The sequence below is a fragment of the Perca fluviatilis genome, chromosome 14, assembly GCF_010015445.1.
Source record: "Perca fluviatilis chromosome 14, GENO_Pfluv_1.0, whole genome shotgun sequence".
Taxonomy (NCBI): domain Eukaryota; kingdom Metazoa; phylum Chordata; class Actinopteri; order Perciformes; family Percidae; genus Perca; species Perca fluviatilis.
In genome coordinates this window covers 24,330,129-24,357,174 of record NC_053125.1, presented here as the reverse complement: position 1 = coordinate 24,357,174, position 27,046 = coordinate 24,330,129, and the positions used below count along the sequence as shown (strand labels likewise).

Below are 27,046 nucleotides of genomic sequence, written 5' to 3'. Positions count from 1 at the left end.
GCACATCATCATTGGGCAGACCATCTGGGGCTTGCTGTTTAACGCGGGCCATTAAAGACATGATAGCTAAAGAAAACTCCTGCAACGTTTCACCCTCGAGCTGTCGCCGGGAGAAGAAAACCTGTTGCAAGGTAATGTAGGACTGATCACACTCATAAAGCTCATTCAAGATGGCAAGGACTTTACCAGGGTCCTTTCAGTCAGCACTAGAGCGGTACTTAATTTCTTCTTTCGCCTCTCCCTCCAAATGATCAAAGATGAAAAGAGCCTGTTCAGCAGCAGTTAAGTGTCGGGCACGCATACATGCCTCAACCTCCTCGACCCATTTGGCTATTCCCAAACCCGTCCTACCGTTAAACATTGGGCACCTGCAGTCCCTAGGAATGGCAACCAACTGCTCTGTTACAGCGGGAGCATGGGATGGTGTACCGCTGAATGAAGCAGCGGAATGGGACGCACCGCCACCAGGGTCCGCTGTTGTCCGCCGTTGTCCGCCTGAAGCTGTGAAACAAGTTCTTTTCGCTGCTGCACTTCCTCATCCATGACAGCTGAGGAAGCTGAAATTTGGAAAAAAAAAGCCAAATTTGGAAATGTTGAGTCCTAACACCACTAGTGCTATTCTGGATTAAAAGCACAACACAATGATTAAGTTCAAACGACAACAAAAAAATATATTTATTGTCTCTGCCCCTTTAATGTTTTGATAATCCTGCCGACAACGTCACGTGTGGCAGTACCAGTGAGAATGAAGCGAGTGACCTATGACCTTTCAAGCACACAGATCCGATTTATCTAAAATGAGGGGGTCAGAGACAATAAAGTAATTATAAAATATACAATTTTATTTATTATAAATGTTATACTAAAATGGCAACATCTTTTCTGTTAAAAAGGAGTAGGTAATGGATATTAGAAAAGTAATAAACAATCAATTCAAATCAACAATCGAGCATGCATAATGAAAAGAAAGCAAATCAACCAAAATGAAAAGAACAAAAAAAAAACACATGCAATATGTACAACAGTTAATACAAATATTTACAGAGCCAATTTGTATCAGTAACCAGAACACTTTTGTACCATTATCCAGACTGCTTTTGTACCAATATCCAGAACAGCATCAGTGGAAGAAGAGCGTGCCGGGGAGTACTGGCCCTTTAATTAGTTGTGGCACCACGATAGCCCCGCAGCAGCATGTATGAGGCTGCAGCCTGGTCCAGCGATTTACAGGACACGCCGCCCTCAGACCTCGGCGGAGGCACGCACTCTGTGCACGCACACAGCGGCCCACACGAGACACCCAAAGCCAGCAGCCCAGGTGTACATCTACCCACACGGGGACATCCACAGCCAAGACAGGGTCGGCTCACACCGCAGCAAACTGACGACCTAGGGCAGCGGCAAAAACGTGCAGCACGCCAACCCGGACACGTCTCCACACACACCCAGCAGGAGAAGACAGAGAAACAGAATGAGTCCACACACAGGCTTAAATAATGCCCCCACCTCTCCCAATCAAGGTTGGTGAACAGATGGCTGGCTAGTGTTAGCTTTCCACCGGCACACTCGTTCAACGCTCCCCGCTGATGAGGTCACTTTGCCGGCCACAGGAATCGAGCACCACCGCTGGTCTCCGTGCAGGCGAAGCTCGCGTAGTGTGTGGAGTATTGCGTCTGTAATAAAGTGTCCTGCATATTCTCCGATGTGTTCCAATGTATCCCAGTGGTACACGTGTGTGGTAGTTTGAATGCACATAATTGTTGTTCTAAAATTTCCGTCGGGATGAACAGTTTCTGCTCCTGCTGAGAAGCTAAGCGAGGATTCAAGATAGCTGACACTCGTTTTTTCCTCGGCAATCTCCGGAAAAAGCCGACAGTCCAACCCCCTTTGGGCTATGCGGAAGTGGCTCCTAATACAGGCTGTAGTCTTTTGCCTCTGGGCAAAAAAAACTCAGATGACGCAAAAATCATCATTTTGCGTCATCTGAGGCTTTTTTCCAGACCCACAATACAGAGATCTCCCCTCTCAGGGGGACATGAGGGAGGGAAGCATGGTCATTCAAAAATACTACCAGGTTTCTACTGATACAAAGCTTAATGTTAATCGGTGAAGTTTCCCTTTAAGTAAGGTAACAAAGTATTTGTACTTCATTACTTGACACCTCTGGCTGCATGTAACACTACATTACAATTCGGAGCAGGTAACGTTAGCCAGTACTTGCTTAAATATGGTTAAATTCTGAAACTAAACGGTGTAACGTTAAAATGTGGCAGTATTTCACTGGAAATGATTCCAAGACTGGAACACCCAACAGTTGGCAGTTAAAGGGGCGCTATGCAGTTTGGGCAATTTCTTCTTCTTTGCTTTTTGCTCGCAGGTTTCTCTATATAGCTCCACCTACAGCTAGATAGATATTTATCATCACTGTTGTGATGATAAATATGGTCATGTGCATTTGATTTCAAAGAAGCCGGCGAACGCATGGAGCCATGTCCACTGAGGTAGACAGCTAGTAAGCTAGCTAGTAAGCCCGTAACAGACAGCGATCATAATAAAAACCTTTCCTGAAAAAAAAAAAAATAATCCTGAGGTCACAATAACAAGACATACAAAGATTAAACTGAGTTTATCCCAAAGATACTTACAAGTGCAACAGCAAGAACGCCAGGTCAGCATTGCATTTGCAGGCTTCTGTTTGTCTCGGTTCTAGCCATTCTGAAAACGCAGGTCCGATGTAAACTTCTTTCTCGGTCAGTGTGCCGTTTCCTCTTTCTCTGTTTCCTCCGACAATGCTCTCCTAGCTTTCTGCTTCTTTTTTTGCCGGCTCAGCCATGACGATAGTGTGAAAAACTCCATCGCTACCTTGATCTTATAGCTAGCCAGTTCCTGTATGTGTGCAGTGCCGTGAAGCAATTCATTACATTGTGAGGCCTGATATCACGCGGCTCGCCAGCCCAAAGTTGCAAGGGTGGTTTTTCCGCTCTAAGGCGCTAGGGGGAAGTGAGGCGGCCACCATTCAACCCGAAAAAAGTCATATAACCATTCCAATGACTCTGAAGCTGTTCAGTTAAGGTAAATTAAGCTAAAAAACTGCATAGTTCCCCTTTAAAGACTCAGAGTTGTTGGAGAAACAACACATAATTTAATGGTATGTTCAATTACAGTTAGTGAGGTAGTGGTGCATTCAATATTTTTGTAAAATACCCTTTTATCATCTAGTGGTTCTTCTTTTTGTCCTGTAACTGCAATTGACTAGTAAAATAAGTTGTGTTATAATTGTTTTTGTATTCTTAATAAAACAAAAAGATTTGACCATATGGCCTTAGCAATACACAAGTCATGCTCTTCTTTATTTTAAAGTATCAATTCAGGCACCTTTAAGGCACCACAACCATTTTATAAGTTTGATCTGATCTGCAGTTTTTTGTTTTTAATGTCGTGATATACGTAAGACTTAAATTTCATTCATAATGGTCATAAAAAGGTCTTAAGTCAAATTTGAATTGGTAAAACCTGCAGAAACATTTGTTGGTTTTGTGAGCTAATGACTGCTTTCTATCAGAGCCAAAGTTGTGGTTCTAGGAGTCCAGAGTTTATTCTGCTGTCTAAATTGTGCCTGTGGCCTCCAAAGATTGCGCAGAAGTGAGAGCTAATTTTGGATTAGGTAATGAATTATTCTTTTTTTGTGCCTGTTTTCCAGATTAGGAAAACACATTTGCTCCTTGTTTTTTTAACTGCCCATATTGTTCACGTTCACCTCAAATGTTAAGGATGTTTATTTTTCATGTCCCAAAAAAAGTGTTATTCAAATCTCACAACTACTTTTGAGAGAAGCAAAGAGATGAAAGTATTACAGACAGAATTTAATAACAAAAGTTTAACCTTTATTGTTTCGGCATGAAATATTTCATATTATATGTTTCAACACAACCAAACTCTTGTGTGCTTTACTCTGCTGTTTCATTTCCCTGTAAAAAAACACAGAAATGGTTTGTGTGAGTTTGAATAAGTGATAGGGGACAATAATTGTGATCTGTTCATTTTATAGTATTTAAACCTAATGCTTTATAAGGTCAACATAACAATGTAAATAATCTGCTCTAACATATCGACAGACATACATCAAAGAATAATTGCTTTGTTGGTTATTTTTCACTAAACTGATGTATGTATTTACCTTGCCAGAGTCACGGCTCTTTGCCCTCAGCTTATTGACCTGGGACTCTGCGATATCAGCGCGCTCCTCAGCCTCCTCCAGCTCATTCTGAACCTTCCTGCACTTGGACAGATGAGTGTTGGCCTGCTCCTCCTGAAATACAAGACATAGACATTTTTTTTCAAAAAGATCCATAGTACTACAGTACATTAAAATAACTATGATATATCGTCAAACTTTCAGTGTTGAAAATGTATATTTTGTCCTTACCGCCTCCTCAGCCTGCCTCTTGTAGGCCTTGACCTTCAGCTGCAATTTGTCAACCAGATCCTGCAGCCTGCCAACGTTTTTCTTGTCCTCCTCAGTCTGTAATAGGCAATATAGATTTGCATGTGTATTTTTAATGGTAAATATATTAGATCATTTTTGTACTGTACATGGTAACTATCAAAGTGACTGTACCTGATAGGTGAGCTCCTTCACCCTCCTCTCATATTTGCGGACACCCTTAATGGCATCTGCTCCGCGTCTCTGCTCAGCCTCAACCTCTGCCTCCAGTTCACGCACCTTCAAAGAACAAGACAATAAGTATCTGTCTTTCTTTTCCAAAAGTCTTGCTTCAGTTGTGCAAATTCTTAAAGTGACTTTCATACCCTGGACTCAAGTTTCTGGAGCTGCTTCTTGCCACCCTTCATGGCCAGGTTCTCAGCCTCATCCAGGCGGTGCTGCAGGTCCTTCACAGCGACCTCCAGGTTCTTCTTCATCCTCTCCAGGTGAGCGCTGGTATCCTGCTCCTTCTTCAGCTCCTCAGCCATCATAGCAGCCTATAAGAGACAGCATAAAATGTTAATGAGAAATATCTTGAACATATTGGAGTGAAAGGAAGAACAAATGAAATGTAAACCTACATCAGTGATGGCCTTCTTGGCCTTCTCCTCTGCATTTCTTGCTTCCTGAACAGTGTCATCCACTTCACTCTGGACCTGGACCAGGTCAGACTCAAGCTTCTTCTTGGAGTTCAGAAGGCTTGTGTTCTAAAAGGCAAAAAAGGCAATTTAGTCATTACATGCCTCATTTTCACATAATTTATATTCTCATTAGATTATTGAATTATTGAAGAAATGATTGGGCTTGTTCACCTGAGAGTGCAGAAGTCCAACACGCTCACTGGCATCCACCAGCTCCTGCTCAGCAACTTTGCGACCTCTCTCTGTCTGTTCCAGAGCAGCTCTGAGTTCCTCGATTTCAGCTAACATCAGACCGTTCCTGCGATCCACCATAGCAGCTTGTTCCTTGAAGTCTTCCTGTGCTCTGACAGCATCATCAAGGTGCAGTTGTGCATCCTAGTGAAAAAATATCAGGAACATATTCACACGAATGCCAAAATGTACTTGCACTGATCGTAGTCTGTGCAACAACTCTGTGTCTAACAATACCTTCAGCTGCGCCTGCACATTCCTCAGCTGCTTCTGGGACTCAGCAGCCTGGCGATTGGCGTGGCTCAGCTGAATCTCCATCTCATTCAGGTCTCCCTCCATCTTCTTCTTGATTCTCAGGGCATCGTTTCTGCTCCTGACCTCAGAATCCAGAGTGCTCTGCATGGAGTCAATCACCCTCTGGCTGTTCCTCTTGATCTGCTCCATCTCCTCATCTTTCTCTGCCAGCTTCCTGTCCACCTCACCCTTAATCTGGTTGAGCTCCAGCTGGACACGCAGGATCTTAGACTCTTCATGTTCCAGAGTTCCCTAATGATATCAAAGAATTTAATATTAATCTTTGCCTTTAAACCTTTTTATGTATATTTGTCTATGATTAAGATTTTTTTTCAGAAGATTTCCCCGAGAAAAATAGTACCTCAGCCTCTTCAAGAGCCGTCTGGATCTCAGCCTTCTCGGTCTCCACCTGCTTCTTGGACTTCTCCAGCTCATGGATGCTCTTGCCAGTCTCACCAATCTGTTCAGTCAGATCTGAGATCTCGTCTGCAGAGAGATACATGTGTTTTATATTGTTAAACCTTACAATGTAAAATAAAAACACTTTATTCTAACAAAATTCAATACAATGTAAGAAATACAAGTGTTGACTACAATGTAACAGTTACATAATGTAGAACTTACGTTGCAAGTTCTTGTTTTCCCGCTTCAAAGTCTCCAGTTGATCCAGAGATTCCTCATAAGAGTTCTTCATCTTGAACAGCTCAGTGCTGAGAGAACGAGCCTCCTTCTGTGCTCCCTCGAGCTCGGCCTGACCCTCCTCAAACTTCTGTTTCCACTCAGCCAACACCTGAATAACATTTGTTGGTTATCTGGCAATATCAGAAAAAAATAAATGTATATTTAAATTGTTTGTATGGCTTGGCCACACAAAGTTAACAATGCTACCTTGTCAAAGTTCCTCTGCTTCTTGTCCAGGTTGGCAGCCAGTCCATTGGTCCTCTCCACATCAATCATGAGGTCCTCCACCTCACTCTGGAGCCTCTGTTTGGTTTTCTCAAGAGAAGCACACTTGGAGTTCACTGCCTCAATCTGCTCCTCAGCCTCCTGAAGACGCTGAGCCAGCTTTTTCCTGTTTGAAAAGGATAAGATTTGTTTTCCACTGAAACTTCTTTTTTCCAGATATTTTTTCATGAATGAAATACAAATCATTACATAGTTTCAGAACCTAGATGAATATAAGAAAGCACTGCTTTAAAGATGCAGTACGTAAGCCTTATACAACTAACTTTCTGTCATATTTGCTCAAACTGACCCTATGTTCCAGTAGAACTACATGAAGCAGGTAATTTAAATCAATTTAAATCCAGCTCCTCTGGTACCACCTACAGCCTGTATGGGATTTGCAAAAATCCACAGCTCCTGGTTCAGATGCTCCAATCAGGCCCAGGGGGGCTGTCTAAGGGGCCATCCACACGGAAACGTTTCTTTGTGCAAACCCACATGTTTTGCATCGTTTGGGCCGACTGTCCAAACGAATCCTGTAAATGCACTGCCTGAAAATGCACTTTTTTGAAACCTGGTCTCAGGGTGAAAAAATTCAAAAACGGCTCTCGTTTGAAGACACGTTTTCTTGCGGTGGCCTTCATAAAATGAGCAGTGGTGAAAGTATTATAGTCCACGGATGTATTAAGAGAGCGTTAGCTAGTCATGTTATGATGGGAAGTGGAAGTGACAATGCTCTTCTTCTCCGTTTTTTGGTGAATTTCTGTAGCAGAAACAGCGCCACCTATAGGGCTGACATATGAAGTAGCGTATTGAGTCATTTACAAATGGATTCGTTTGGACACAACTATTCTTGAAACGAATCCAGGGAAGACGGATAAAAAAAAGATCGTTTTGGTATGTGTGGACGTGGCTTAACTGCGTGTCAATCACTGCTCAGGCACAGCATTTCATAGCGTCCTCCCCTCCCCCTTCCCCGCGCACGAGCTGCAGATAGGTTTCCTCCCCTTCCCCCCTCTTCACAAGCGCTCTATCGTGCACAGCTCTCCCTTGTGGGGGGAGGGGCTTAGGGGACCGTTTGGGCTTTAGCGGAAAGGGGGAAGGGACTGAGAAGTTGTCGATGTTCAAATTGTCCTGGATCTTCACAATCCTACCTACAGCACCTTTAATCTAAAATGTTATTTTTGTAATAAGATACTAAATACAAAGAATTGAAAACCTGTTCAGAACATTTGTTTAAATGCAAGTACTGTATTTGAGTTATGCTAAAGTGCTACACTTCTGAACTGCCCATTGAATTGTTTGAATCATACTCACTTGGATTCCTCAAGCTCCTCAGTGCGCTGGATAGCATCAGTTTCATACTTAGTTCTCCACTGAGCCACCTCACCGTTGGCCTTGGACATTCCACGCTGCAGCTCAGCCTTGGCCTCCTGCTCCTCCTCAAACTGCTCCCTCAGCAGATCACAGTCATGGCGGGCTGATTGCAGTCCATGGGCAAGAGCATTCTTGGCCTGGTATAAGAAATATGATTGAATTTACAAAATTCCTTAATCCCAAACTAATAATACCAATACACACTCACTTAACAGTGTCTTACCTTAACCTCCTCTTCAATCTGTCTTTTCAGCTCCTCAATCTGCTGTGTGAATGCCTGTTTGCCTCTGGACAGCTGGGAGACAAGAGCTTCTTTCTCTTCAATTTGACGGCTGAACTCACCTTGTGTGAAAGATGTCATGATACATTAGTTTTTGTCAGGTTTCTTAATAATATACACAATCATTCAGTTTAAAAGTCTTAGATACCATTTTCTGTCAGGAGACGTGCTTTCTTTCCATTTGCGTCATTGACTTGACGGACATTTTCATCATTCTTGGTCTTCAGTTCGCTAAGTTGGTCCTCTAGAGTACGGCAAATCTTTTCAAAATTTCCCTAATGAGTAAATAGAAATGAGATCAGTGATCAGATTTCATTTATACTATTAATTACATTATTTACTATACTTACTAGTTAATAAAATAGCATGTAATGCATTGTGTACCTTTGCTTTAGCAACAGCCTCCATGTTGCTGGAGAGGTCATCAATCTCCATCTTGTATTCACTCTTTTCCTTCTCAAGCTTCTGCTTTACACGCTGGAGGTTGTCGATCTGCTCTCCCAGCTCAGCTACGCTGTCAGCCTGCTTCTTGCGAAGAGCAGCAGCAGTGGCTTCATGCTGCAGAGTGGACTCCTCAAGATCACGACGGAGCTTCTGGAACTCGGCTTCACGCTTCTTGTTCATCTCAATCTGAGCAGCAGTGGCACCGCCGGCCTCCTCCAGCCTCTCACTGATCTCCTCAAGTTCCCTGGAGAGGTCAGCTCTCTGCTTCTCAACCTTGGCACGAGCAGCATGCTCAGCCTCAACCTCCTCCTCCAGTTCCTCAATATGAGCCTGTTGAATATAGATGTGATGTGTCTTTCAGTAAACTTTCAATTTTAATACACAAAATTGGGAACACATGCAGAAATGTTTCGTGTAATGCGATATGTCACCTGGAGCTCCTTGATCTTCTTCTGAAGCTGAGCACCCAGTGACTGCTCATCTTCAATCTTGCTAAGGAACTGACTGATTTCAAAGTCCTTCCTGTAAGAATTATAGATAAAGTACATAGAGTTCATGCAGTTGACCACAATTTTTAAGAGAATGGTTGTACAAATTCAAAAATGACGTTACTTTTTGATCTTCTCATCAGACTGCTGCTTGTCATTCTCAAGATCCATGATGGATTCCTGGGCCAGTTTCAGATCACCCTCCAGCTTTCTCTTGGCTCTCTCAAGGTCCATACGGAGCTTCTTCTCTTGCTCCAGAGAACCCTCAAGCTAAGAAATAAGATTTTAACCATCACATTCAAGAAGAATACTCTTGCTTTGCCAATGCAAGAGACTTTGTAAACTTACATCATCCACTTGCTGCTCAAGCTTGGTCTTGGCCTTGGTCAGAGTGTTGACTTTGTCTTCCTCTGCCTGCAGGTCATCAAGAGTCTGCTGATGAGCCTCCTGAAGGGCTTTCTTTTCCTTGGTCAGCTTAGCAATGCTCTCATCTTGAGAGGCCATCTCCTCAGTCAGGTTCTTAACCTAAGCGTGCAAGAAAAATCTTGTCTTTAAACGGTCATCATTATAATCTTACTTCATCTGCTGGACAGATTATTATTTACCAACCTTGTTCTCTGTGGCATGTTTCTCTTTTTCCACTTTGGCCAAGGTAAGTTCCAGGTCATCAATATCCTTCTTGAGCTCAGAGCATTCATCCTCCAGCTTTCTCTTCTTGGCAGTGAGCTCAGCATTCATTTCCTCTTCATCCTCCAGTCTCTCGGTTGTCTCTTTGAGTTTGGCCTCGAGCTGAATCTTACTCTTGATAAGTCCCTCACATCTCTCTTCAGCATCATTCAGATTCTCTGATTCCTAGTTAATTTTCAAAATATTTATGTTAGCGCATTAACATTAAAGGTCCCATGGCATGAAAATGTCCCTTTAGGAGTTTTTTTAACATTAATATGAGTTCCCCTCCAGTGGCTAGAAATGGCGATAGGTGTAAACCGAGCCCTGGGTATCCTGCTTCGCCTTTGAGAAAATGAAAGCTCCGATGGGCCAATCTGGAATCTTCCCTTTATGTTGTCATAAGGGGAAAGGTTACATCCTCTTTCTCTGCTTTACCCGCCACCCACAGCTGCCCAGAGAATTTGGCCTGCCCATGAGAAAATAGAGCTACAACCATGACCGCAAGCTGGTCAAGGCCACACCCCCACCCTCCACCTTGCCCCGCCTCTCTCCTCCTAAATAGCATTTAAAGCTAAAGACACAGAAATGGCACATCCTAAGGAAAGCTCATTATGGGACTGGCTCTAGTGGCTGTAATTCTGCACCATTGCTGAATTTCGGGAAAGAGACTTCAGATACAGTATTAGGGGGAACACTAAGGCCTATATAAAAACATCCAAAAAGCAGCATGTTATAGGACCTTAAGAAACATGAAAAAGCAGAACTGTCCATTGGTGTGTACTTACAGATGCTACTTGCAGCTGCAGATCATTCTTCTCCTGCAGAAAGGACACCATCTTCTCCTCCAGTTCCTTCTTCTTGGCCAGGGCAGCAGCCAAGTCAATTTTCATCTTATCATAGTTCTCCTTCATAGCTGCCAGCTCCTTCTCCGTTTCAGCACTCTTCAGCAGAGGCTTGATCTTGTAGTACACCTTCATCCATGGCCAGTGTTTGACATTCATGAATGAGCGGACATTGTACTGGATGGTATATACAGCATCCCTGTTGAAAAGAAATTGCTGTTAGGGACAAAGTTATTCCTCATTATTCATTCCATAGCTGTGCACTCAAAATTGTTGTTTTCAACATGCCTCCTCGCTGTCATCTTCACAAACTCTGTTCTCATGAGGTAACCACGGCACAAAGCCTGAGTCATGGTGACCAGAGATGCCAATTTTTCATCTCTCATCTCCTCTAGGACACCCAGCAGACCAGCCTTGAAGAACACCTAATCAAAGAGAAAATTGACTTCATGTCAGCACTGTGCACTATTCTAAACATTAAACCAGAAATGACTCAGAGAGCATGTACCCCACACAATCATATGAATGTCTTACATTATTAAGAAACCTTTTTTTTTTTAAATCAGGATATGTAGCAAAATATCGTAGACAGTGAAACACAATTATTCTAAATGGCTGATGGCAGCTGTGGTTTTTTCTAGGAAACTTCAATCCTGTATGGGCACTTGTACTAGTCTTATACTATTACTATGTAACCTGCTTTATCAATGGCCACATGGTGGCGCAGGTTCTCTATTTCTATCCTTTACTCGTTCAGTGGCCTAATTTCCCATTACAATACACAAAATTGTGTAAGACTTTTTTAAGATACTCTTTTTGTTTAACAGACAAAATGCACTGACCATCATTGGAAAGTACCACTAGTATAAGTATAAGTATAAAAATGCAATCAAGGGGCTTACCTTGGTGTGTCCGAATTTGTACTCATCATCATTAATATCAATTGACCCAAGCAGCTTCTCTGAAGCCTTCTTGTTGTCAATGAAGTGGCCCTCGGGGATGACACTGGCATTCAGCACCTTGTACCTTTTTATGAGAGGCAATGGTCAGTGCGAGCATTTTCTTTTAATAATCTATCAAAATTCTTTAAATATCCATTGCTACCTCTGCTTGAAGTCAGCATAGAGAATTCTGCTGGGGAAACCTTTTCTGCAGATTCTGATACCCTCCAGCACACCGTTACACCTGAGCTGGTGGATGACCAGGAAGTTCTCCATCAGACCTGTAAAAAATACATTTCTTAATTACTTCATTGAATAAATAGTTAGGCTCTAAATGAAGTAAACCATACCAACAAAACAAATCACTCCTCAAAGAATCTCTTGAGATTAAGTTTTCTATGTACCTGGAGTCTTCGACTCATTGGGAATCAGGCAGCGCACAAAGTGAGGATGGGTGCTCCTCAAGTTAGTCATCAGCTTGCCCAAGTTCTCCTGTAGATCCAGAATGGTGAGTTATATCATGCATATAACAACTGTGAGTTTGAGCATACATTGAGATAATGAGATAAGTTTGCAATGTTAAACCTTACCCTAAACTGTGAAGACACAGTCTGCATATAACCACCCTTCTTCTTGCCACCCTTCTTTCCACCACCAGTTTCTGTAAATGTTTTTAAATAGACATGTTATGTTAAAATGTGACATATCATTTACATGAGCACATGCTACAGTGAGTTAAAAATATATAGTATAACCTTAAAATATGTTTTAGTTTACTGTAGTTACTATCATACCCTCAACGACGGGAGGATACAGAACAGCCAGCAGTTTCACTGGGGATTTCTGGTACAGCTGAACGACAGAATCATTCAGTGGATCCTTGTTCTTGTCCAGCCAGCCAGCAATATTGTAGTCCACGGTACCGGCGTAATGCGCCATGGAGAAGTGGGCCTCGGTCTTGCCCTTAGCGGGCTTAGGCTTCTCAAATGCTTTGTTTTTTCCAAGATGCTGGTCATACAGCTTGTTCTTGAAGGATGTGTCTGTGGCCTTGGGGAACATGCACTCCTCTTCAAGGATGGAGAAGATTCCCATGGGCTTGACAAAAGTGTGAAGAAGTATGTCATTAAGTGATACATCAAGTCAAATTAAGAACAATTAGATATAATTACAAAATTAAATGATTACCCTTTCAATGAGTTCAATGCAAGCAGCCAAGTCCATGCCAAAGTCAATGAAATCCCAGACAATACCCTCCTTCTTGTACTCCTCTTGCTCCAGGACAAACATAGTGTGGTTGAAGAACTGTTGCAGTTTCTCATTGGTGAAGTTGATGCACAGCTGTTCCAAGGTGTTGAACTGTGATGGGACAAATAATTAGTATAATCTCTCGCAGGGCAATAAGAATGATCCTGTCATGAAAAACATCAGCCTCTGAATTTTTTTAAATGATGCTTACGTCAAAGATTTCAAAGCCAGCAATATCCAGGACACCAATGTAGAACTGTCTAGCTTGTTTAGTGTCCAAACTCTGGTTGATACGGAAGACCATCCACAAGAACATCCTCTCATAGATCGACTTGGCCAGGGCAGGCACTGCGTTCATCACCTGAATAAAAACAAGGATGTGAGTTGTTCAAAATCAACCGTCAACCATCTTGTAAAATGATGGAATACTGGTATTTTAACAAAAAAATCCAAAATAAAAAAAGTCAAAATATAAATACACATGTACTACATGTAAATTAAACAGAAGTAATACCAGTTCATCTCAATTACCTGAGGTACAGTCTGTCCCTTGGTGACATACTCATTTCCGACCTTCACTCTGGGAGAGCACAGAGCCTTGAGCATGTCAGCAGAGTTCAGACCCAGCAAGTAAGCAACCTTGTCAGCCTCTGAAAATAGTTTAGAGATTTCATCATGATATGAACAGAAACCAGTGTGATTAAAAACTGTATTACTGTTTCCCCCCAAGCTATTCACTCTGAGGTGGCATTAAATACTCACCCTCTGTGCCATCAGGCTCAGCCTGCTCCTCACGCTGCTTCTGCTTGAACTTCATGTTACCATGGTGGAGCACAGCACCAGTCATCCTGTAGATGCTCACTTTCTCTTCACCAGTGAAGCCCAGGATATCAATGGCATTCTGAGAGGGACACACAATCAAAATCACTTAAGAAAAATGCGCTTAAAAGATTAGTTTTGATGTTGATATATTTAAATATCTGAAAGTAAAAACCACTCACATCAGTGGCTTCCAGCTCAGCTTTGTCATCAATGCTGGCCACAGCGATCTGACCCATGCTACACATGGGGAAGTCGTAGGGATTGGTTGTGATGAGTGCCTGATCTGGAGATCAAAAAAAGGGTGAACACCTGAGAACATTTGTTTCATATGAGAACAGGATAAACAATGTGCATCCTCTCAATTTTCTTACCAAGCAGCTCAGGGATGTGGCCGGTCATCATCTGGAAGAAGATGTGGTAGCCTCTTTCATCAGAAAGCTGGTATGTCACTCTTGACTTCTCCAGCAGATCTACAAACATTGTTCATAAATTACAGTCCGACCAATTCTCAATTCCACTGTATGTACAATGTATGTACTATGAGTATTATTATTATTACTTACATGTCTCAATATCAGCACTAGCCAGTTTGCCAGTTGTGCCAAAATGGATTCTGATGAATTTACCCTGTTTGGAACAAAGGATTTTTAATGTCCCTCCACATTGGCAATCTGTAACAAGACCTCTTTCATGTGTAGAAATTGTTCCATACTTACAAAACGAGAAGAGTTGTCATTCCTAATAGTTTTGGCGTTACCATAGGCCTCCAGCAGGGGATTGGCTGCAATAATCTGATCCTCCAGTGACCCCTGTAATCCAGGTTTAGGAATTACAGTTAGAAAATGAAAAATGTTCCCCCTTGAAAAATATTCTATAGAGGAAGAAGCCTGAATTTAAATCATAGAGTAAGATACCTTTGATGTGTCCCTCTTCGCTCCACCAACTGCGATTGTTGCAAAGTACTGGATGACACGCTTGGTGTTCACAGTCTTTCCAGCACCAGATTCTCCACTAGGTATAGACATAGACTTTTAAGAATTTGATCAAGATATTTGACTACGTTAAACAACGTCAACAAATGTAAATGTAACAAACTTACGTGATCAAGATAGACTGGTTCTCCCTATCTGTAAATACAAAACAAAATAATTTACTCTGTTACTGCAACAGAAACCCCTTCATACTGATGAATTCTACATTGTTTGTGTAATGACTTACCAGTAAGCATGAACTGAAAAGCGTTGTCAGAGACAGAGAAGATGTGGGGTGGAGCCTCCATACGCTTCTTGCCTCTATAGGCACTTACACATTCAGCATTGTACACTGGGAGCCACTTGTAGGGGTTCACAGTGGCACAGAACAACCCAGAGTAGGTCTGAAAGTGATAATAGAGATTAAACAGTTAACTCTATCTTTCCTACAACTTTAGCAATTCGCAATAGTTCTTTTCTCACTAGGCAGATTGTCTTACATAGATCATCCATGCTGCATAACGCTCTTTGAGGTTATACAGCACAGAGGCTTCATTGAGATGGGTCATCATGGCCATGTCCTCAATCTGGTCATACTTGGGAGGGTTCATTGGATAGATGTCATCTTCTTTCACTGTCCTCTCCTGCAACAGGACATTAGACACAATAAGAAATAATCATATTGAATTCCCAGTTGACTGTGACTTCATGATACTAACCTCTTTAGTGTCCAGGAGTTCGACGGTGACTTTGCCACCATCTTTCTTGATGACTTTTGCCTTCAAGTATAGCTCCTTGGTATCGGCCACATAGCAGGCACTCTTGGCATCAAATGGTGCACTTTGAGCCTCAATTCTCTCCCTTTCTGGCTTACGAAGGTAAATGGCAGCTTTGCCATAAATGGCCATCTCCGCGTCTGTACTCATGGTGGCGGTTTACTTCTGTGAAGTAATTACAAATAAGAGTAATCATATCTATACTATATATATATATATATATATATATATACATTAAAGCTAATGTCTTCCAGCCATATGACTGGAAAGCCCAGAATTATAGAGTCCAATGGAATAATTAACATATACCTATCAAATTGAGTTCTGGGCATCATCACAAGTCAGTAAGTCAAACAATAGCAATTTTAGAATGACGGTTTCTGTTCATATCTTTGAACAGTTCCTAAATGCCTTGTGTTGTACTAAACATCAACAATATATCAATACCAAAATATTTTTTACATTATTACAAGAGACCTTTAGCTTAGCCTTTAGCTTTAGCCTTTCAGACCGTCAGACAGATTGTCTATGCTGCCATTTCATTACGTTGCTCTATGATTTACACACAACTGTTGAATGTGTCTCCATCCATGGAGAGAGATTCATGCTCAGTTTCTCTTCCTGAGGTTTCAAAGTATTCTCGTAAGCGTACATACAAGCGAGTCGCTCAAATGGCGGCCGCCATGTTGCGCCTCCACCTTTAAAATATGTTAGCCAAATAGAGACATTCCTCCGCATTTTGCGCTTTTACACTCAGTGGCACCATGACAAATGCCAGGGGGACAAATGCCAGGGAGTGATTACTCGCGACAGCTGGCAGATTTGAAAGCCTGTTGAAGATTGAGGATCACGCCTATTCTCGAGGACATGTAACGGAGTCGCCAAGGAAGCAAAAAATAGAATTAAAACGCGACAGGCTATTGTCGCGTTGTAGTGGCTAGATCAGCTGCGTGTTACCGATGGAGATACTTGAGGTAATTTCGGGTTCGGCCACCGTAGGAGTCAAAACGCGATCGGAATGGGAAGGGCTAGAATGTAATATTCAGTTGGTTGTCAAATACAATTTCACTGCTAGATGGGAGAAATTCTTACACATTGTAGCTTTAAAATAAAAGTTGTACATACCTTATCCTTTCCCCTTGTGAAAAGAATTTTTCACCCCACAATCCTATTGAAAACATCATGGGTTAGTCAGTGCAGGAAACAAAACCTCAAATTAATTGAAAACTTTGTTGACACATATTACATTGTAGAGATAAGTAAAAAAACATATAAATGTAATCTTTTGTCAAAGATGCACAGAGTGCATTGAATATATACAGTCATTCTTACATGACATATTTTGTAAACTAATTTCCAAAATGAGAAATACATCTAAATGATACGATGCATAGTAGTAGACCACCTCACCACAAGCTGGAACTTCACTGGTCTTCCACCACACTGTCTAAGGCACCCACATGGACCCCTTTATATTCAGTCTGGTGTGCTAACAAAGCAAAGGTTGAAACAGACTTACATGCCAATTATGGTAAGGGTAACAGCTGAGACTTTACACATTGTTAGCTGGTTCTATTTTTGGGAGAATCCCTACCCTACGTAAGTAGCTTTATTTTGAGTTCCTCTAAAACATTCACATATACATAAATTTTTTAAAGATTATAATAGGAAATGGTGGTGTTGACACATCTTAGATGAAGATTACCTTTAAGATGTTTGATGATTGATAATTGATTTGATTGACATTCTTTAATTTGAGACTATGTTTTGGGATTTTAAATTTATATGAGGAATTTAAAGTTTGTTATCTGCAAATGCATCAAAGGTAGATGAACATTGACATTATGGTCTTAATGTCAGGCTACAATGGCGGACCCAAATGCACGACTCAGGAAGCAAGGATAAAGGTGATCGGTTTATTGCACCCAGAACAATGCAAGCAACGGTACAGATCCAACAGGCAGGTAAACGTGGTCGATGATACAGGCAATAGGTCAGGGTACACGGGGAAACAAAACAAGGGAACGCTGGAAAGTGAGTCAACATGGAGCTACAACAATCTGGCAGAGAACAAGTGAACACAGGCGAGTATATATACACGGGGGAGGGGAAGACAACTAGACACAGGTGAATAACATTAGGGCGGAGACAGGTAATCAAAAACGGCAGGAAACAAACAAAGGCAGGAAGACAAGTGACGTGAATGAAGACAAACAGTGGATGCAAAATAAAACAGGAAGTTAATGAAAACAAACAGAAAACACAATAAGAGCGGAGGCAGACGTGACACTTAAATTATTTCATGCTTGCGCTTGATTGGTAATTTCTTGACTCCTAATAAACCTGCTTGTGCTGAGGCTAAAAAGCCAGTATGTCTTGATAACACCAATAATGGCATACGAATTGGCGTGTCATACATACGCCACTTCATGAGGTCAGTCTGGAGGTGAGTAGAGATGACAAGATGATATTAGTTTTCATATAGATTAGAGCAACAGTGGTTTTGGTGCTTGTTTTGACATGATGTGATGCTTAGTTTTCCAAGCTTTTGGCAACATTTAGTGAAAATGCAAGACAAAGGAGCAAAAAATGACTTTTTACACTTGCCTCTTTATGGATTAGTATGGCAGTCTTTAGTGTGCATATGTAAACCTAGATATCACTTACTATGTAATATTTGTAATCACTAAGTAAGCAACATTTTTATTAAATGTCATTATATTTTTACAATTGCACATTTATTATTGCCTTTTCTAAACTAATTTACCATGATTTTACAGAAATGTCTCCTGAAATGTAATTTCAATTCATTCAGGCTCTGAGATGTCTTTTTAAAGGAGATTCAGTCTATATTATTATATATTATATTAATATTATATTATAGAATGATTAGGATTAAGCAGTCAGAGTGAGCCAATTGTCAGCTAACTTGGGGTACGATGTAGAGCATATGCTATCTTCTGTGAGCCACATTTGTTAGCGGCGCCTCTGTCAAGATCCATCTTGTAATTTAGTGGACTTTTGATATGCAGATATAATTGATTGAAAATATGTTTGTCTGTTCTCGGAATGATCAAAATGCCCAAATTTGTTTTTCAAAATGTAATTTTCACGCAAATGTACAATTTACACAGGCTACTGTACTGCATGTTAGACGAGAGAGAAACAATGTAGTGAAATAGTTATGGCACATCAAGTGTAAAGTACTGTACAATGAAAAGGTTTCATTGAATAGGATGTTCACTAAATGTTTTGTGTAATAAAATCTCTCACACACACACACACACACACACAACTCACACACACACCGTTTCAAACAATGATTAAAATGTTTCAGGTATGGGCTCCTACAATGCTTCTTAGTCCTGTTTTTCATCAAATGTTTAAGATTATTTGATGTTCAGATGACTGTTTGCCCACCAAGGCGGTTGCAGTGAGCACACAGCTGATTGATATCTCACAGCAAAGCACTCCCCCTTCCAGAGTTGACCTCACTTGGTCAGATGTCAGAGCCATGTTATTTAGGCTACTTTGAAAGAAAAGAAAAGATCAAAGCTACTATTTTGTTTTCATTATAATTTATGCTCACCAAACATGATGATTATGGAAATAATTACTGCATTCAAACAAGTGAAATTTTAATAACCCAGTCTTAACTGACACAATTAGCCAACTAATTAAAATAGTTGTTTCCCTCTAAGGGGCAAAAAACAAAAGAGATATATTATCTGCTCATCTTGTACAAATGCTCGGCCAGCGTTGAGAGCAAGCCCATGAAGCAATCAGTTTTGTCATAATGTTTGTTTGTTTTTACGGGTTCTTTTAATACTTTATTACCTTGCCTAACATTTTGTGTGCTGCATTTAAAAAAACTAAAAATTTTAACCTTTATTTATCCAGGTAAGTCGATTGAGAAAGAAGAAATTCTCATTTGCAATGACGACCTGTCATATTCACACAGTTACACATTCATATCTGGAAGCAAGGACAAGGACAAGCGCTGTCCTTTCACTTTCCCCAAACAGATTTTATCCTGCCAGTCTGGGAATTGAACCAGTGACCACTTTTTTTTTTATATTCAAATATTTATTGAGTTTTTTATTTTATAACAAAGAAACAACAACAACTACAAAAAACACAACAACTGTGAGGTTCAATGTAAATCTCTGTAAACAGCTGATGTTCAAATTACATTGTAGACATGTAGGTGCAGAAATTGTCCCATTGTTCCTTCATGGTTTCATTCGTTCCTTCATGGTTTCATTTCAGTCTTCCCAGCATCTTTTTGCACGCAGCCTTCTCAGTCATTCTTTCTTTCCACATTCTAAGTGTTGGGCCATGAGTCCTTCCAAAATTTCAAAATGAGTCGGGAACATGTTGCCAAAGCAGTATTTAACACTCTAAAAGTATGTTTATTTAACATTGGCACTTCTCTTTTGTCTCCAAGTAAACACAGTCTAGGTGATTTGGGCAGAATACAGGATAACCAACCCTGCATGTAAATTAAAACACTGCTCCAAAAAACAGAGATCACCGGACATTCCCAAAGGGCATGCATCGAAGTACCTTTAGCTATTTGACATTTCCAACAAAGATCGTTTCTGCCAATACCCATTTTATAAAGCCTGGAAGGGGTATAATAATATCTATTAAGAATTTTGTATTGAATAAACTTACCCCTAGCTTCTCTAATGTGCAACCAACTGTTTGACAGAATTGAATCCCATGTATCATCATCCAATGTACATCCTAAATCTCTTTCCCATATTACTTTCAGACTTTTACTTGTATTGTTTTTAACCCAAGGGCAAATATTATACCATTTTGAGGCTTTGCATAGTAGTGGAGGTAGTAGCAGAAAGGTCTCTATAGGAGTTTTCCCATTTAACAGCTTAACACTTCCTTTCAAACAATCTCTGATTTGTAAGTACTTCCAAAAGTGGTTAAGACCCTCCAAGTTAAATTTCCTTTTGATATCATCATATGACCTCCAATAGATCACCTATAGTTCTAATACCTTTCCTTAGCCATTGTACAAGCTCGCAACTTTAACCTCTAGGCCACCACTCCCCCAATAATGCGCCAACTCAATGTAATTAGATATGAGTCAAAGTCCTGAGAAGGAAGAGAGGTCAGAGGACGCCAGGTGTTGTGGGGGCGGACATTTGAAGGACACGGCAGTTGTTGAAGCTTCTAAAAAAAAAAGCCAGTCTGCTGACTAATTAAAGTACCAGAGTGAGATAACTTGATGTGGAAACACTTTGACCATTCATGGTTTAACCTATTCATGTCTACAAATAAAAGTCAATAAAAGGTACAGCTCACAGAAGGAGGCTACTTTTCTTTGTTCATCGGATGTGTTTTGACATGTATAGGTGAAAAGGTCAATCCGCATAATAATAGATTCATTGCATTTTTTTTTAACATTCAAAAATATTTACAAAATCAAAGGGTGGGTTTTTTGAAAAAAGAAGCTGTGTGTTATGTGTAGGCCAGTTAGCTGAGTTCACCATATGTGTTTTGAGATGGATTGGTCAAAAGGTCAAGCTGCATAATAGATTTTTCGAATGTGTCGAATAGCAAACGTCCAATATAAAACCAACTTTACCACGGTCTGACTCTGTATTGTAGGGCAGCAGATTAAAGACTCGGAACACTGCGATGCTCGTTACCTTAAATGACCTCGGCTTTACATTATTTCAGGACAGCCTGAGGATATCAGGAATAAAAGCGCACTTTCTGACGTCATGTGTTTTTCCTGGGACAAGTCCTTTACACTGAAGGCATGAGAAGCCTAATGGTCGTCCAAAACAAAAGTAATGAAGTATAGCTTGTGCGCATGAGTTATCCACATTTAAAAACAAACAAAATCAGCCTTTTATCTCATGTCTGACACGAAAATAGGATTTTTGCTGATCGAAGTAAGCACAACTATCTCAGTTATCTGTTTCTCATTAATAATTCACCAAATATACCCAAATTTGAATTGAATTTACACAATGCATCAATAGTAGCCTATATCTCTCATCTTCATTGAACAAACTATAGTACAAAGCAACAAGGAAAAATATACGGAAGAGGATTAGGGCCATGTGTGAAAATGCTATTTCAGTTCTGAGTTGAAGACCGATCATCCTGAAACCTGGTCCACATAAAAAGCTGCTCTATGAGACTTTAAACAGCAGCTGTACCATTTAGTAAAGAGTCTGTTTAATATAACAGCATGAGGTTGTTTGAGTGTTTAGTGTTTCTATATTGTCTGTTGTATAGGCTATTGTTTATGAAGAATAACACACTTTATGTGTTACTACTTGACTCAGATAGCGATTCTTTTTCAACAAATTTTCCTTTCTTCATTTTCTGAAGCCTCTGAGTAAGTTATATTGACTTATTGATGTCATTGTTTCTATGTGTAGATGCCTTATGATTTAATTTACTTTTTCATATATCATTTGATTTATATGTATTTCTGTCTTTCCGTCTGTCACAATGTGTCAATACAGAATTAAAAAAAACTAAAACTGTGTTGAAACTATAGCCTCCCTCTGGCCTTTCTACGTAAATAAAAACAAACATGCGTTACTGTATAAAAACTATGAATTATTAGAGTGCAAATCCAACTTAAGTGACTGAACTCATATTTGTAGCAGAATAGGCTTTTGTGTGTTGTTTGGATGAATCATTACAATATATTATATTTGATTAGTAAATTAACAATTTGGAAAAAAATGTCCCCTCTTCTTTGTCCGTGCCAGTAAAAATATACAAGAGGCCAGTAAAACAATCGATTGGTTGGGGGAAACACTGCTAACCTTTTCCCCTCCCCATCCCCCATTTCTTTACACCACATTCTCAAAAGCACCTCCTACTTCCTGTATGAGCCCAGGGATACTGAGAAATTGACTGCAACTTGGCATCCTATTGGCTGATACATTGTGCCTGTACATCTCAACATGTCATAAAAGCTTCCCCGATGATTATTTGATCCTTTTTTTGTATCTAGTCTTGAATTGATCCGACAAATGATATTTTTTGCAACCCAGAAATAAAGTGCAAAAACTTTTCAAACAGAATTCGATATTATATTCTACTTCCTCATTCTACACTTGTGGTGACGTTGTGGAAGTAATTTGTCGCTGCAAGTAAGTAGTGATGAAAACATCTTGTTCTATTTGTTGTGACAGAATGTGTTAGGAATCGTTAGAGACTAATTCATCAAAATAAAGTTAATATCATGGCTCTTGTTGGGTTATAGTGAAACCCTTTTCCAATAAGCATTACAGATGATCTTAGAACGAACAATGCTGTTTTTTCATTCATAAAACAGTGTGTTCTGTTTATGTACTGTGACTGATCTACAGTAGGAGCTACTTTTATTTACATTTGCATTGAGTTTGCCTGATGTGCAGCTTCCAACAGAAAAGATGACCTCACGTCCTCATCACAAACTCATTCAGGGAAACGTTCCTTTGGTACTTTTCTCAGATTTTCTTTTGTTTTGCAGCTCCACTGATATTTAAAGAGGTAATGGCTCTGCATGCTTCTGCTTCTGTTTTTCTTTCCTTTGTGATATATGTGGATTAATAGTTAACAGCATCCCATAATCCATGTCAAAGCTTGCACAAACTTGTTCAAATGATGACTGAACACTCTGGTGTTTCTGTACTACAAGTTATCAGCCAGCAGATACACTGATATGGATTTATCTGCAGTGATCTGATGTCAGTCATGTGTTAAAAGCAGAAAGAACAGGATCAGGTGTTGTGAGGACTAAAGACAGACGGTATGTTTTCTCTTTCTCATCTGTGTCACAGCACTATTTCACAGAGCACTGGAAGTGATTGAGAGGGATGGAGGACAGCCTCTGAGAGGAAAGTGCTGCATGAAGGACGAAGGACGTCAAAATCCCCTTTTTCCCCATAAAGTTGGTTTAGAGTTATTTGTCCACGTCTTTAAATGTCTAAAAACTAACTCTTATTGGAGCACTGAGGCTAAACAGTGCCGGACCACGGAGTGAGCTGATCCAATGATGGATCAAAGTGGTGCCGGGCAGTGAGGACAGGTAGGCCTACTCACTTTACCTTTGGCCTGGCAGCCGAATGTTCAGCTCTTTAGACCCAAACCTTGCAACCCTAGACGAGTATTAATCATGATAGCATAAAGTTTTCCCAGGTTTGTGGTTATGGCGTGACACCTGTAATAAGTGAACTCTGAGCTCATGTGTTTGTGACTCTTCACCTCTGTCTCCTCTCACAGGGAGAAGATGATCTGCAGCATCCTGCTGCTCATCATCCTCACCTCCTGTATCTCTGGTTAGTTTGCAGCTTCACTTTATTATAAACAAACACACTTTCAGACTTCAACTCATAATTGTAACCTCTTTTTATCAGCAGTATAGCTTTGTTTTAAATAAGAGCACACTGTTATTCAATGAATAATTTAAACCAACAATTCATTCCTCGCCTACATTTGATCAAAGTTCTCTTGATGATCCTCTGTAGCTCTGCTCCTCACTTTCCCTCTATGTCTCCTCAACAGGAATGTCCTCCTATCAGGCAGAGGAGAACCACAACATTACACTGAAATGGATGTTCACAATGCTAACCAAACATCCACTCAACATTTCTATAATCTATTGTGAACTGTTAACTGTCCTCAGGCGCTTAGGTCTGTTTCATCTCCATGAAGGAGTTGAGGTCCCAGAGTCTCAGGATGAACAGTTTGCAGGACGAGTCCAGTGGGACAAAGACGTCCTCAGAGAAGGACGACTCAGACTTCATGTGTCCAGACTCAGGACTTAAGACTCGGGACTGTATGTGTGTGATGTGGGCACAGATAATAGTTGGGGCAACTTCCGTGAATGCCGTCTCAAAGTCACTGGTAAGTTAGTCTCGCTTTGCCAGACCATCCACACGCTGCGCAGCGGAGGGGACAACTTTCTTAAAGGTTCAATTCAGCAGCTATTAAGATCAATAAGGAGCTGAGAAGAAAAGTACTGTGGACTTCCACAAAACCTACACTTCTATCTCTTATAGTGACATTTTTTTTTCTTCACATGAATTTAATGAAATGAAACAGATGTGTTTGGTCTCTTTACAGCAGCGAGGGATCTGCCCGAACCTGAGACACCAAACACAACAAGTCCACCACAACCAGAGAGTTGGGGAAGGATCTGCCTCTACTATGGAATGGGACTGACAGCAGCAGCTCTGCTGACTGTTTAGTCAGTCTTTGTCTCCCGAGAGAACAAGATTTCTACTCCGACAATAGTTACAGTTCAGCAGGTGGATCAGTGGAAACCGTTGAATCCACATCTTTAATGAGACCAAACTGTTAATATTACATTTTTTAGCACCGAGATACAAAACATACTAGTTTCTTATTGCCTGGCAGGTAAAGTTGCTACACATGATCCATGTTAAAACTGCTCCGCGCTGGCTGTGCCATTGTTTTCCTATGGGGAGAGCGGTGGAGACAACTCGGGGTGCTTCCCTTGGCGCTCCGCTCAGAATTGCAGTTAATCCACATCATCCAACCAGAATTCAGAGTTTCAAATGTGGACAACAAAACTGAGTTGAATAGATATATGGACCATATGTAGCCATGGCAATTATTGCAGCTTAGGCATTATATGGGGGTTGGGGTGTTACAAACTACCTAACAAACTAAAACATGTTTGCTTCAAGGGACGCATAACACTGAGAAGAAGAATGAATCTGTGTTGTTGATGTTTGTATTGACATTTTAACAACTTAGTATTGTACTTATTTCTGTGTTATTCTTTACACAGAAGGCTATCCTTTTTACAGAAGGCCATGTATTAACTCTGATGAAGTATTTTGCACTAATAAGCTGTTAAAGTTGATCCAGTTCTGACCAGAACCTGTTGCTGCTGCTGTGGGGCTGTAAAGTCCATTCACTTGTTTCAGAAACATGGACTTAGTGTTATTTAAATGTATTTAACATTAATGCTAGCTGGTAGTTGCTACGCTAGTTGATTCAGGGGTTTATTGAGAAAGTAGTAGAGATTTATTATAATTTATATCTATTGTTTTACTACTACAGTACAATATATTATGTCATATTTACTTGTTCCCTCTTGTCTTACTACTACAGATGTAAATTAGCATTAATGCTAACTGACTGATATATTACATCTTGATGTTCATTAATCTAAATGAACAAGTTATGACAGCAGAAATGACTAATGTCTGTAAAATATTTGTAATCCAGAAGAGTCAGAGAAAAATATTGTTGCTGCTGAAACATCTGAGATATGATTTGGTGTTTTACTACAACAACAAAAAGGAAATGAAGTGAATCAAATTTGGTAAATTACAGCAAATAAAGAAAGCACACAGAACAATATGGAGACATCTTCCTGCTTCTTCTTCTACCTGCATTTCAGTTCCAGAGACATTTAAACCACAATGCAACCGGAGCACCAACTCTTCCATTCATGTGTGTTATGATGCTGAGCTGATAGCATGCAGGTTAACTGTGGAGACTTGATGATCAACTCCTTCAACAAGACCACCTGACTCCCAGTAAAAAGCTCCCTCTGCTGGTTCCTCTTTAACTCCACAGCTTTTCTTTAACCTTTAAAACCCATTCAGTGAGACGATGACAGGAAATAACAGACAGCTTTAAACATACTGAAGGTCAATTACAGGATCATATTAGAAATCATATTTAAAGCTGTATCTACATTTGGACATAAGGTCAGAACTCACAGCTGCAGTTTTCATCATGTTAGATAATAAAGAAGATAGAAAACCCTCTTAATTCACATCTATGTATCATCCAGACTTGATTAAGAAGTCATCTGTCTATACTGTCATTTGATTTAGTTGGTTATTCTGTACACACGTCTATCTATTCATCCAGAGCGAGGGATCCTCCTCTGTTGCTCTCTGTTATTAAAGTTTTTGGGGAAGTTTTTCATCCTGCTGCTCATCATCCTGACCTCCTGTGTCTCTGGTTAGTTTACAGCTTCATTTTATTATCCACTAACACTAAACAAAGAATCACTAAAGTGTCCACAGAAACATGTGGAGATGGAGTTTAAAGTTGTCAGTGTGTCTGCTCCTCACTTTCCCTCTCTGTCTCCTCAACAGGAACATTTGTAGTGAATGTGACCCAGACCTATCCTCAAAGTCTCAGCCCTGTTTCATCTCCATGAAGGAGTTGAGGACTTCATGTGTCCAGACTCAGGACTGAAGACTCTGGACTGTATTTGTGTAAAGTGTTCACAAGTTATGGGAGTAACTCTGGTAGATGTTTACTTAATTTCACTGGTAAGTTGATCCAGGAGAACTGGAGTTTTTCTGTTTGTACTTAAAAAATGAAAGATGCAGATTATATAGTCATTTTCACTAAAACAGGTTTCCTTCCTGTCAATCAGCCACATTATATTTTCTGTTCTTTACAGCAGCTGCTGATGAGCCAAAACCTCAGAGAACAATAGTGAGACCAGAACCAGAGAGTCTGGAAAACATCTGGATCCTCTACGCTGGACTGGCAGCAGTGACAGCAGCAGCAGTTCTACTGACTTTGTTTTAAATGTATTAATAAGAAAAGAAACCTATATTCAGCCG

General features: G+C 40.4%; 1 protein-coding gene and 1 pseudogene across 1 annotated transcript in view; one reads left to right on the top strand and one right to left on the bottom strand.

Moving 5' to 3' along the window:
* Positions 1–27,046, top strand: part of LOC120573113 — a 78,338-nt gene that overhangs the window by 5,891 nt on the left and 45,401 nt on the right. The gene's annotated exons all lie outside the window — the stretch shown is intronic.
* On the bottom strand, positions 3,863–15,601 carry LOC120573129 (annotated as a pseudogene).